Source organism: Vidua chalybeata, chromosome 5, assembly GCF_026979565.1.
Source record: "Vidua chalybeata isolate OUT-0048 chromosome 5, bVidCha1 merged haplotype, whole genome shotgun sequence".
Classification (NCBI taxonomy): Eukaryota; Metazoa; Chordata; class Aves; order Passeriformes; family Viduidae; genus Vidua; species Vidua chalybeata.
Genome location: NC_071534.1, coordinates 58,347,096 through 58,361,750, shown reverse-complemented (window position 1 = coordinate 58,361,750; position 14,655 = coordinate 58,347,096).

The window sequence follows — 14,655 nt, the reverse complement described above, 5'->3', positions numbered from 1 at the left end:
GGAGTTGTGTTTAACACAGACTGCAGTGAGTGTTCAAATATCTGAAATAAAGCAGAGACGTGGATTGTCTCTTTTTGTGCTGTGCTGGAATGGGAGTATCAGCCTTGCGACTCCACCCTGATGTCCTGTCTGCTGGCTACGGGGACACTTGCCCCAGAGATGCTTGTGGGACCCCCATTTGCAAGGGGTTTTCAGCCATGTGAGAATGTAAAAATATCCTATGTTCCACCAGGCCAAAGGAGAAGCATTGAAGGATGTCCTGTCCACCTCAGGCTTGCACACAGTGTTCATGTATATTCATCCTCTAGGCACATCCCATCTCTAGGAAGCCAGAGTCAAGATAACGGTCCTTGAAGACCACAACAGCAGTTACCTGAATTTCAGTTAATCCCAAAATATTTCTGTTACACAGGAACAAAGTCAAACTGTCATGAAAGCAAAAGCAAAACGAAAATAATTATAAATGGCCAAAATGCTGCCTGGCAGAATATGACAAGAAACTTCCATGAATGGGTGTCAGCACCGTATTTCACAGGTGAGCCCTGACCACTGTTCCTAGTTTCTTTCCTAAAGTCCAGCTGAGCACACTTTTACTTGCTTATCCATTTTTAAATAACCTTAAAATAAACTGTTAAAAATAACCTAAACAAATAATATATTTCTAGGTAGCTGGTGGAACATTAGAATATATACAAACACTGTCAGAGACATCTAGTAATCATTTATGTTTGTGCTCTAGGTCTCCCTGTGTGATGTACCTTTGCAGATACCACTGCAATAAAATACTCCACTATCTCCAGATACTTTAGACTGTGCCATTCCTTAAACCGTGTGAATTATGCCTGCAGTTTCTCTCAGGTAACAGCAACATGGAAAAATGTCTTTCCTAATATTTCACCAGGTCTCTTATCAGTTCCTGCATTCCTATCAGCATCAGCTTGTTTTGCAAGAATGTGCAAAATGAAATTGTCTGGGGTTTTACTCATGGAGCAACATTGCTGTGTTCATCTAGCAGAGGGATTCACCCACCTGCAGGCTCCACAGGTCCGGGGTTTACAATCTTCATTGCCAAGTGTTGATTGCAGAATTATCCAGGTGTGCATAGAGCATTTGAAATCACACCTGGATTTGGGAATTTTAAGCTGAACTTACTTTTATTAACAGCCTGCTCTTCCCCTGGAATTGTACAAAAGAAGTTGCCATGGGATATGGAGAATTTTATCTTTTGATCTTACATCAGGATTGTTTCAGATTATTTAAGGAGCCTCACTTCCCTGAATATTTTGGCAATTCTTAAGAGTTCCTACATTGCAATGATTTCCCGCTGGCATTCTTTGAAATTCTTGTTATTTTTCAATATACTGTTAACATACTTAACTTCTTCCATTTGTGGGCTCATAAACATTTCCATATAGATCTTTCAAGTCTATCATAGAGAAGTCTGTTTTTCTTACTCATGTCACTAAGATCCTTAGAAGTAAAACGCTAGGTTCAAAGACCACATGCTGAATATCAGTGGTTAGATTAATTTCCAGATTAGTGCTAGCAAACTTTCACTTCTTTAAAGTTTGCTTCCCTACGTCATACAGGTACCACATTCTTTAAAACCATATTAAAATACATTAAGCAGTAAATAAAATCTTAAATATATATATTTTAAATACTATTATCATAAATACAAATAGGACAAATTAAGGATAAAATTCAAGAGCTGAATTCAGTTCTTAAGAAATTAAACATATATCTGTTTGTCTCCTTTATTCTTAATCTACAAATGAGATCTCTCTCATGCTGCTGAATAGCCCTACAGTACCCTATGTTGCACTCACACCCCTGAATATTCCTCCTATCTGCTGTTTGCAGATTGACACAGGAAGATGATGAAATCTTTATGCAGATCAACAGGTGGCCTGACCTGGCGTGCTGTCTGCTCAGGAGAAGGCAGAAGTAGGAAAGTGGTTATATATAATATAATCCCAGCTGTAGCACTCCCTATTAACTGTGCTAATTTCAGGAGGTTTACAAGTATTACAACTGAGAGATGCAGGGGAAAAAAACAGCACAACAGAACAAGCAACCGCAAATACAGCATTTGAAGGAATTTTCATTTCCCACTGAAGCAATGTGAATTTCCATGCTCACAGTCCCAAACTCACCAGTTCTGGGGCTCCTGGGCTTATCCACAACATCTCTCATTTCAGCCCAGCCTTGACCCCCAGCTTTTTTTCTTGCCCCATACAATGATTGTAGCTCATACTTTGGCCTCTGCTTGTATGAGGGGAAGCCTCAGTGCTCATGGGGCTTAGCTGAGACTTGCATACAGCCAGTGGTTTCAGCCTATTTCTTTTCTTTTAGCGCCTTTTTTTTTTTTTTTTTTTAAGTAAATAAAGACGTTTATTTGCTCACTGGGCCAAATCTGAAGGAAATGTGGCCACTTACAACTGTAATCAGGCCCACAGTTGTCACTGGTCCCCAGAGAGGTCATAACTGTAGTTTTTACCTACAACATTATTAATAAAAAGAGCTGCACTTCCTCCAGCTGGGATAAAAAACCACAAAACCGCAAATCCCAAAGCCAGGTGTGCAAAGTCATTTCGCAAACCGTGGGCAGTAACAGCAATGGGAAAACCCTCCAGTGCTTGGCTGGCAGCACCTTCTCCTGCAGCAGCCTCTGGGGAACAGATCCTGGCCACAGCACCTGCTGCCAGGGCTGGTGCTCCCCTTGGCTCCTCAAAAGGCTGCTTCCAGCTGAAATTGTGCCAGAGCAAACAAGCCAAAAATACTGTGACTAATCAATTTAGGCTAAAGGCTATCTCAGAAAAGATAGCTGCTCCAGGAAATGAGCTTCTTTCTCAATAGCTGGCATCATTCCCAGTGAATCACCAACAGGGCTCTGAGCACTGGGCTATAGAAGTGAAAAAAAGGAGTGCTTTGGATGAACATAAAGAGGGAATCTCACCCATGCTAAGCTTCATGCAAAAACATGTAAAAATAAGGCAATAAGAAACTGGTCAGTCTGAAGAGCAGCACTGGGATTGGGGAAAACAACCATAATCCTGAACACAAGTTCCTTGAAAACAAGCATTTGAAGGATTGGAGGCGGAGGAAAGGGAGTTTCCCATTCTTACCAGTCAGTTACCAAAGTTTATGAGGAAGGTAATTTAGAGCAAACAAAAGGAGGATAAAATAAGAGCAGGAGGTCCAGCAGGGCTCTTCCTGGAAGGGTGAGGAGGCAAAGGCTCCTTAAGATGGGAACCAGCAGCACCTGGCAGTCTCCACAAGCATAACCGTGTGGTTATCCTGGCTGGGGCAAACAGAGTCTCCTGGGTGGAAACCTGCAGCTGGAGCTCTGGGGAGGCGGGGGAGTGCTTTTGCAAAGAAAGGACAGACAAATAAAGAGTCCATATCAAACTCTCCTTCACATCTCGAAAATGTCTTGCCTGTCTCATTTCTCAAGATGTTTGTATGAAAAAAAGTCACGCAGTCCATGTATTTGGAGTGAGTGTATTTGTATTTGTACGATCCAGTCTAGTTGTCAATGGAAGTTTAATACTTTCTCATCATAATGCCATAAATTTTTGTGTTTCTGGGGCTTAGAGTTCAGTCCTGAAACAATATTACAAACTACCACCAAGTCTGAGGATATTCCTGTCATATCCTTTAGAAAGGTATTGTAAGTTTATGATAATAACTACAACTAACTTTTAAAGCTTTATCATTATAAATACTGTAGTATGCTTTCATATCATAGTGGCTTTCATGAAAAATGCTTTCAAATATTCTAATATTCCATAAAAATTATAGTATTCAAGTATTGTTTTTATTATCTGTCTTTGTGATAAAAAGTTAATAATCTTTTACCTATTGGCTGCACTTGCACAATGTAATATTTTCCAAGGTCTTCTGGAAAGGCTTTTTAATTTGTAACTTGGGATGGGCCTAAAATAAAACCCATGTATCTAAGTACATCTAATAAAGATGAGTCGATTGCAGTCTAAGTCATAATCAGGACAACCCCAATTAAATATCCTCTGTCCTAGAAAAACAACCATGCAAATGTGGGCATTCCTTCCTTTTGTTGAATCATTCTGTTTCATCAGCCAATCCAGCCCTTTATTTACTCAACTGTCTTTTCAGAGCCTGATTGAAACAGCACTGGGGAGTCAGATTCCAGCTTGTTTTGGACCGGCTGCCTTCGCCATCAGGACAAGGTGGGCAGGGACTCTTGCCTGAGTTATGGATGCGAGGTATGGTGCAGCACTGCTGGTCCCATTAGCAAAAGCTTCTAATTAACAAGCACAATAAATAAATGATACAGACACTCATGATATTCAGATGCAGAGCTCATGATATTCTAAAGTGCTGCGTTGCTAAAGTTTGGGTTGCAAAGGCTGCGTCACCCAGACTATTCTGGCTCCTGATGGGCTCTGAGCAGCCCATAGTGGGAAGAGACCTCCTGCTATTAGTGCTGGCAAGCCTGAGAAGTATCCTGCCTCATCTCTTGGGTATGAAGTGAGGCTTTGCCAAAAGGATTCCCACCTCCACAAGAATCACTCTGCCTTCCTCATGTACTTTAAGATGCTCTTTAAGTTTCTAGAACAATTTTCTTCCACCTGAAGGTAAGTATTAGTTAATTCTAAGCAACTGGGTTTTGTTCATGACTAAATCCAACTCTCTATAGTGAGACATACTAGCAATTGATGGAAATTTTCAGGGTGAAGCAAAGGAGACAGCATGTTTAGGAGAGTGCATGTGGAAATGCGCAACTGAAGATGGGTTAGATGGCTGAAGTAGCCAGGAGAGGCAGCTTGCTGGGGAGACTGATAGGATGCCAGAAAATACAAATTAACCTATGGAGGTCTCACCCTGGCACAGAGGGCTGCCTGTGTGCTCTCATGGAAGGGTGACCATTCTGCAAGCCTCCTTTGGAGGGCTTAGCAATCAGCCTTGCTGAGGAAGAGGAGAAGGGAGATATCCCCACCACCCTGCTCCTAGCCTTTCCCCTCCTCCTATCAACCCACAGGAGAGCAGAAACAGCTGAGCACTTATTCTGGGCTGGAAAGAGATGATTCTGGGCTTCATTTAGCCTTATGAGCTTAAAAAAAAATTCTTCAGGACAGAAGATGTCTTCTCTTGCTACCTGCTTACACATTGGAAAATGAAACTGTTGTGTGTACACGAGGCCATTGAAAGGCAAGATTTTTCCAAACTGGTGTAACCCAATTGCAGAACACTGTGCTCCACCTTGACTGCCTGGTGCAGCACAGGGCATTTTGTTAATATTTAAACTCAGTCTTTTGAGTCTTATCCCAGAAGCCACAGTAGGGTTTGGGGTTTAGGCAAGTTGCGTAAGCAAGACCCTGGTGGGTCTGAGCTGCTGAATGGCAGCACTCACACACGCTCCTGCCAGCCAGGAGCTCAGAAGGTCCAGGGGGTGAAGTCACAGCAGGTGAAGGAGGCGTGAACCAGGCAGCTGCAGTCAGCACAGTAGTCTGGTGAAGCTGTCACATGAGAACCGACCTTCACAGCCTCCCCAGGAGACTGAGGAGAGCCTTGCCAGGAAGGAGCACTGGGGTGCAAACAGGAGCCCAGCACACACTGTACCATGGCTGCAACTTCCTTGTCTTTGTCCCCACAATGAGGGAGCAGTGGGAGTAGCATGGAGAGCCAGAGACCCAGCTGGGGCTGCAGAGGGGAGCAGCTTTGATGGAGTGCTAAGGTCACAGGTGGTTGTGGAAAAGCATGTGTGAGGTCCTATGCCCTCACGTACCTTGTACTCATAAAAAAAACCCAAATAACTTGTATAGTTTTAGTATTCTGAAGGCAGGTTGGAGAGGATGAGAGCATGATGTCTGTGCCAGAGGAATGAGGTGCCAGCAAAATGTGTAGAAAGGATAAATGACATGTGCAGAGTAGGGGCTGTCTCCTAAAGGCATCAACAAATTCATGTCTAAATTTTCATCAGGAGAGATTGGCACCCTACTGTGATTGATGTAGCTACAAACCCCTGTTTTTCTTAAGAATGAATATATAAAACTCTCCCTTCAATTCCTGGACATACATGTACCTATGTCTGCCTATGCCAGAGTATTTATGTATATGTGTATGCAAATGAATACCAAAAATAATTCCAAATCAACCATTAAACAAAACTAACAATAATGCAAACACAATTATTAGACTGGCCTGGTCATACAGGAAAATGAGTTGGGGCTCTTGTGACCACTATAAACCATTCTTTTTAATAAAGTGACATTTTATGATACGGATATATATATATATAGATAGATAGCATTTTCCCCTGACAGTCTAAGAATACAGGATATGATGTGCCATTGAACTCCTTTATTCCTGGTTATTTGAAAACTGATACAAGATAAATTTTTTACTCAAGCATTATTTGTTGAAGTATATCTATGCTGATAACCCTTAGATTCTGTCTTAAGACAAAGTGTTTGTAAATATGCCCCTTACTTAATCACTCCAATTTTTGAAGATAATACTTCAATTAGAGGAACAGTAACTTGAATAGAAGAATAATTAATGCTTGCTTAAGTGCCAATTTTAATACTAAAGCCTCATTCTACAGTTAAAAATTACCTGAACTATCTCACTATTATTGTATTAACTATGTAAGTACACTTGTCACTTTATAGAACCTTCCACTCAAGATTCTTTAATTGCTTTATGACTGACTGTTAGTGTGATCCTTTCCTTAGTAGACAAACAATCTGATATTTGCTTTACTTAAAATAAACTGACACATGTAAAATTTACTCAGTGTCGTATCAAAGGATGTTGAATTGATAGATATTTTTGAAACTTCCTTTGCAAGGATATCTTGTCCTCTGACAACCCAATGTAGCTCTTGTTAAAGGCAGATATCAGCTCATGGCAATTCTTCACTCTTCATTATTCTGGAATTAAAATGACCTGGACTGGGAGAAGCCTTCTGAAAGCCCAATCAAACCTCAAATTATTTCAAGGGAAAAAATAGTGTCCTTGTATTTTCTCTTAATTCTGCTTCAAGTCTGTGGCAGATCCTTGAGACTATTCTTGGTCTTAAAATTCGTGGATTGAAAAGCCTTTCCCTAGAAATCTGATCCTGCCTGCAGGCAGGGAAGTAAGCTGTGAAAAGAAGAATGGGAGAATGGGGATGTTGCTGGCTCTTGCTGGCCTAAGAGGTGTTGCTCTGGTGTCACAGTCATAGTGGAGCTGGATTACTAACATGATTTTCCATCTTCTTTGCTATCAACCAGCTCAAAATCACCACTGTGTCCGTCACAAGTCCACACTGATTTGCTCCATGACCAATTAGCTGGCACAGGGCAGGCAGCCATGTCCTTGTGTGGGTTTTGCCTCACCTGGGTGACCTGGGAGTTCAGGTCCTATTGTTCGTGTGCTGCTGTTCACAAGGATGTCTTGTCACATGTCTTCCTTAATTGTTTCCCAACAATGTCTTTAATCCATTTTAGTTATTGACTAGGCCACCAGCAAGAATACCAGTACTTCAAGAACTGTGGCTGACATTGTTTGGGAGGCCTGTGAGGGGCATTGCAGGTGTTGCTTATTAGCTTGTTAGACATTAATATGACTCTGTTCCACAAATATGTTAAGAATGCAGCCAAACAAAAGACTCATGTATCTCTGTGCAAAGGACACTTTGAGGAGCAGTTCCTGGTCTCTCAGGCTCTCAATATTAGAAACAGAGAAATGTAAATTAAACTGCTAGAGAGAACAAAATTCAAAATCAAAAAAGGAGTCTTTTTTTCTCTGAGTGCCCAACACAAAGTGATGTTCCTGTCCTACAATGTCATTGAAGCCAGTAGTCCAACAGGAATTTAGCATGCAAATATTGACTACCACACTTCACAGGTGCACTGCTCCATGCTGTGCTGCAGGTCTTTGCAATAAAATCCAACGCATAAAATCTGCTTCAGGATGAACTCTGGGATGGTTTCAAACTAAATGGTTCAGGTATTTCTAGGAGTATGACAAGTTTTTTGCCAGATTTTATGTGCGAAATGTCCACAATTCAACTTACCTCACTTGCTTCATGCTGTGAGCCTCAAGGCTGCAGACCTGCTGAGGAGAAACCAAAAAGAAGTCAGGTATTTGATCTCGTGATTTCTTATCATCACTTTGTGAAAGCACCCAGAAACAAACACTAGTTAAAGCAAACTGTTATGATTGCAAAAGCATCCCAAATTAGGACATGACAGAATTTGGATGTTTTATGTGCATATGTATTGGATACAGGCTGTAACTGCAGGATCTCATGTCTGTGCCCCATGGGAGCCTTGCCTCTTCCAGATCAAAAGAAGAGAGATTAATTGGGTGGCTCATAGAAGAAAGCTGATGTGGATGCCTGTAGCTGAACTGGTCACAGTCAGCTGTCTTTACAAAAGAGATGTCTTTATGAAAAAGTTCCAGGCTGTGAAGAGCCCATCTTCCCATGGTGCTGTCTACTGGAGGTGCCTTGTGAGTATCTGTTGCTCCAACTGTCTCCAAAGCCACTCCACTGAAGTCTCACAGATGCAGGTGTTGCCTTTGCAGACATTCAAAGTCCAGTGATTTGACTCCTGTCCTTGGTGTGTAATGGTAGGGACTGCTACTGGGAAGTTTGAAAAATTTAGAGGGCTTCAGAACCAGAAGAAAAATTTCCATCATGTGTCTGCTTTGGATTGTGACAGAGCACTGTGAATTCTGACACAGTTTTTGCTGAGCTGAAAGTGGGCTCCTAGATCAGCTCGGACAGGGAAGCTGGGGTGGTCTAAGGGGCTGTGGGTGCCCACAGGGAGGTCCTGCTTCCCCCTCCAGTGCCCTGACATCTCTGCTGTGCATTGCATGTCTGTTTTGTGCCTTGCAGTAGAGGTGCTAATGTGTAGCTGGACTGAGGAACAGCTGGAAAAGAAACTGTAAGAGGAGGGGAAATAGTGGGAATTTGGCAATTTCCAGTGAAGACAGACACTGTGAGTTGGCTCTGCAATTTTGCAAGTAAACCTACTAGCTCTGCCCTTAGCATAGTCAGATCACAGTTTTACAGCATAAATCAGGTTGGAGGAGTAATAGCAAAGCAAAAGTTAGAAATGGATAACTCTGCAACAAGGCTTCCTCCAAAAGCACTGTACAGGGCGTTTGTGGTGGCACCACAGTGCACAGATCATAACCCCACACCTTCCCCCGCCTTGGCACCTTTTAGGGTTTTTAAGTTCTCTCAGCTTCCGCTGGAGGGAGCGAAGTAACTTTAGAGTGAAGCAGAGTAACTATGTTTCAACCATGGGCAGGGACAATCTGGCACTGAGCTACAGCGTAGTTACTCTAAATTTAGTCCTAAATGCAAAAAGAGGCAAGTTGCCTTAAGGCTGCTGCAGCAAGAGAAATGGTTGTAGTAATACCTCCAGTGAGGCATGAAAACATTCCTCTAGAACAAATGGGTAGAGAAGGTGGATTGATTTTAACCCGTGTTTTAACCCATGCTGAATTAATGTCTAAATATTGCTATGTTTATAAGGGCATTAGAGGGAGAAAAAAAAATCTCAGAAATAGATTCCTTAAGCCTTCAGAAGCAGTAGATCTTGAGCCCTCACATGGTCTTACAGTGTACTTTAGGCTACTGCTTGGTGACATTGGGATATTGAAGCAGCTGGTATCCCAGCAGGGCAGTGAGGACAAATCTGCCCAGCAGCTGGCACAGGAGCATTACCTTCCTGGATAGTGCTTCTTGGATTCTACTTGAAATCAGCCTCAAACATCCTCAAAGACCCTCAGACATTCTCATCCTAAAGAAGCTGAACCTTGCTTAGCTTATCCAGGCATTCCTATCACCCTGAAGCTACGTTTAGGAGTATGGCAGCACTTCACTCTCACTCACGTAGGCATACCTAAACTGGATGAAGAAAACGCCCTTGTGTTATCAGCACAGTTTCAAGCACAAATCCAAAACATAGCCCCATACGAGCTACTATGAAGAAACTCTTTCTGACTAATCTTTATCAATTACAGTTCTTAAAGGGCAAACTGCATATCAGCATGAGGTGTGCACTTTGGTTTTCACAGTGCCAGTTGATTTATTGTGCTAGATCAGGACATTCTCCCATCTAGGTGCTGTACAGTGCCTACAATCTCAACACTGCATTGAACCAGGGTGCAGAAATTACACTGTGTTTATCACCCTGTTATCACTGAGAAACTTCCAAACTGCACAATGTCATTATGCTTCAGGGAGAACTTTGACTTTCATAAAGCCAAGGTGACATAACAATGGGAATGTATTACTTCAGAGATTCTCTGTAGGTGCAAAGAAAATGTCACTGGTTTCTGGTGCAAAATTTCCTGCTAGCCACAATTCTCCCTGTTGCTCAGAGGGTCTAAAGGTCAGGTCCTGAATTAGGAGAGCAGAGCATGAGGAAACCTAACCCCAAAGGAGAAGTGTACCATTTCTTTGATGTAACACATATCACTTGAAGGGTATCTATGAGTGAATTGCGTATATGACAGAGCTTTTGGAATTGAAGAAAATTAAATACTGCACAGTTGCTGCATTTTTAATGGCCTTGTTTGAAGACAAGCTGAGATTTTAGTTAACATGAAAACTTTTGTGGAATGATCAGCTCTGGTATGAATGCTAATAAAGAACTTTAAATTGCCATGACATATTCAGCACAGAAAAAGGAAAACAATAATCATATATCTTTCTAATTCTCATTGCAAAGACCTTGAATTATAGGCGCTGGGCAATTTTACCCTACAGTGAATAATTTTTTACATAACCTTCTAGAAAGAATGCTGACTTTTTCCCATGAACAAACCAGGGTTTCATATACTGCATTGGCCTCATCCATAATCTCCTTTCTAATTAAGTCACAGATTTTCACAAGTGTAATGTGCAGGGAACAGAATTTTACAGGGTACAACAAGTTACTGATATGCAAAACCACTCACTGCTATTGCAAAATAATTGCTACCCAGAAGAAAGTCACATGGAAAGAAATTGGAGGGAAGGACATCAGACACAGACCTCCCACTGTCTTTCTGCAATACAAACTTGATATATCAAGTTAAGCAAACTGATGGCTAAAGGGACGTTCCTCTCTGCCTCCTTTGAGGGGCAGCAACACAGTTGTGTCCCAGGGATGCTGAGGGCAGGACCCAGTCAAACAGCCTGAGGTGGCCTGAGTTCTCCAGGCCTCTGGAAGCCCTCCTTCATTAATGAGGTGAGCTTTTTTCTCATCAGCTTTGACTGTATCAAAATTAGATGTTTAGTATAGGTCACCTGTGTTCTCTCTCTGCTTAGCATATGGCAGCACTAGAGCTGGAGGACAATCCTTGACACCCACCCTGGAGTAGGATGAGTGACCCTCTCAATTTGCCAATCTTTCTGCATGTCCCATAGGAGCCCAGAAGACAAGTTTTCTATTAGTCCTGCTAAATCAGATGTCCAACCCTGAGAGCTGCAGTAAGTCCTGCAATGATTGCTCGCTTTCTCTGCATAGTAAAAGCAGAGGCAGAAATCCTTGAAGGCCCCAAGGAAGATTGTCTTGGCCTTGGTGAATGCATGTGAGACAAGCAGATAGAATCTCCTGGATGCTTATTTTCAAAGACACCTGCTGACCACGAAGGGAATTTGGATACTTGCTTTAGGGGAATGGCTTCTCTAGGTGCCTAACATTTAAATGCAAAGCAGTATGACTCCCTTGGGTGAGGCAGCTGGATTCCACCTCACACACAAACCACTGCTAGGAGCAGGGTGATGGGTGTTTAACCACGGTATGTGGCAAAGTCTTCAGTATATAATGGTTCAGCTTGGACCAGTGCCCTTTTCTGGGCTCACTAGTTGGTGTGAGAGAACCCAAATGTGTCCTGTCACTTGCTCCAGCTGTGGTGCCCTTTTACGGGTCTGCAACTCTGATCTTCTCTTTAGCTTGAAAATGTTTCAAGCTTCCCAACCCCTTCTTGCCCACGTGTGCTCCTTTAGAGCTGTAACTGGTAGAGGAATGTCCTGACCACTTAACTCTCCTGCTGGCATCTGGGAGCCACAGATCTTTGTAAAATACCTGCACAACAGAACAAATACCAGGTCTCCTGATATGCTTTGTCCTGCCTTTTCAATGAATCCAAGGTATGCTGCTATTTTGCATCTGGCCCAGTTTCACTCACCTTCTTTCCTATTTATCCTACATATTTATGCAGAACCTCAAGCAGAGATCATTGACTTGCTGTAGTTTTCTCTGCACTTCTCATCTTGCTTTACTGGTTGAGTGATAGGAAGCTTTTCTATGCAGAGTGGTAAGCTGAGCAGTCTGGAAAGCAGTGCCCTGCTTTGAACAAGGATGCAAAACAAAATGCCACCCCTGTCTCTTTCTGGATACACTTTGTCCTGCCTCTCACAAAGAGAGGAGGAATAATCTGAAAATGTGTTTTCCTAATAACAGCTTTGCAAGGTACAAGACACTGATGGCCACCATCCAATCCTTGAATGGAATGTGGTAGGTATTTTAGTTCTGTTTTCTCAAGTCAGATCCACTGTTACAGTCTGTCCAGATTGATAATCATGATGTGTACAAATATACATGTGCATAGGTATGTATGCACATAAAATTTCAATGTTTAATGAAAGAAAATATTCAATATTTCAAAGAAATAGAATGCTCTACTTCTCTCTAACACATCCTTGCAGCTCTGTCAGTCTATGCAGCCATATTGCCCTCTGCTGACTTCAGCCTGTCCTGGCAGCTTTCCTCTGGCTCCAGTCAGAGGTGACTCTTTTTCTCAGAGCAAATAACCATGATGCAGGTTTTTTCCTGACATAGACTTGCATAATGGTTGAGGTTGGAAGGGACCTCTGGAGGTATCTGATCCAACCCTCTTCCCAAGCAGGGCTGCCTAGAGCTGGTGTCCTAGCATCACATCTGGATGAATTTTGAGAAGCTCCAAGGAGAGAGACTCCACAACCTCTCTGGACAGCCTGTAGCAGTGTTCAGTCACCTTCACAGGAAAATAAGTGGAAGGAACCTCCTGTGTTTCCCTTTGTACTCACTGTCTCTGGTTCTGTCACTGGGCACTGTGAGAAAAGCCCAGCTCCATTCTCTGTGCACCCTCCCTTCAGGTATCCGTATATCTTGATGAGATCCCCCTGAGCCTTCTCTTCTCCAGGATGAACAGTCCCAGCTCACTCAGCTCACTCAGCTTTTCCTTACAGCCCCTCTTCCATCTCCATGGATCTTTGCTAGACTGTCCCCAGTATGTCTGTGTCTCCCCTGTAATGGACAGCCCAGAGCTGGACATAGAAACCCAGTTATGTTTCCCCAGTGCTGAGCAGAAGGGAAGGATCACCTGCCTCTTCTTGCTGGCAAGATTCCTCCTCATGCAGTTGGAATCCTGGGAGCTTGCTTTGCTGCGAGGGGACATTGCATGAGTGATGCTGTTGAGTTAGGGATGGGTGAAATGACTCATATGATTTTAGAAGGTAAATGAATGTTTATTCAAAGTACTTTTCTCTTTTATAGAGAACATTGTGAACATTAATTTTATTGGTCTTAAAGTAAAAACATTTTACTTAATTAGTACACTAGACTTAAGTCAGTGTAGTAAAATATATCTATAAACAATATAAACAAAAAACAAAATAATAGTTTGTTTTCATTCCTCTTAAACTTTTTCCTAGGCTTAGCCTGGCAGAAATCTTTCTCTTTTTCTCCCTAACTAAACTAAAAATATCTACACATGAGTACTCATGGATGCTACAAAAAGTGGAAGTGTAAACAGGTACGGTAACCTCAGTGCTCATGAAAGGAGTGCCACAACCAAAGCAAAGTGAGGTAGAGTCATGCCAGGAGGAAGGGAACAAAAAATAGTCAGGTGTCCATGGTTTACAAGTTCTACAGGCAATACACTGTCTTTATGATCTTTATTACTCAGAGATGTAAAAAGTCAAAAAAGAATTTTAACAATCTCTAAACTTCAGCAGGGTACGCAGGAAGGTTCAGAATATTTGTCCCAGCCACCAAGACCCCAAGGGACATGTAGTTAATGGGCAAGGCTGTTCAGAGGTGACTACCAGGGCTGAGATAAATGGGATGGAGGGATCTTGTGTGCCCCTTTGCCTTCCCACTGTCCCCATCCACTAATACACACTCTAATGCTTCTTGCATTCCCCCAGGTCCCCTACACCCTCTTGCCTGGGTGCTGAAGCAATAACCACACAAGCTGCCTTCCCTTTGGTGGCCACAGTAACCATCTGTACTGACCACAGCAACTGGAGGCATGATTCAGAGCGACCAGTCATTTCTTGTTGCAGGAGATGGTCCTGATCATTGCTTGCAGTAAACACATTCTCATGGCATTCAGATTTGTGTCTGAAAAAACCTGTAATTTCCCTAGAAATACTCATGTACTGCCTGTGCAGTGGGGAGAGCTCCAGTACCCCAACGTGCACCAAGGCTGAGAGGCCATGGAAAATTAAAACATGTTGGCTGAGTACTTTCAGTTAGCTACAGCTGAAGCAGTTTTGGGTTTTATTCTCTTTGGTTGGCTCATTAGTGAGGGTGGGAGGAAATTACGGGGACACTATCAAGGATAACTCTGGGATGCTTTCTCATTAGAATCACAGAATATTCTAAGTTGGAAGGGACCTACAAGGATCATCAAGTCCAC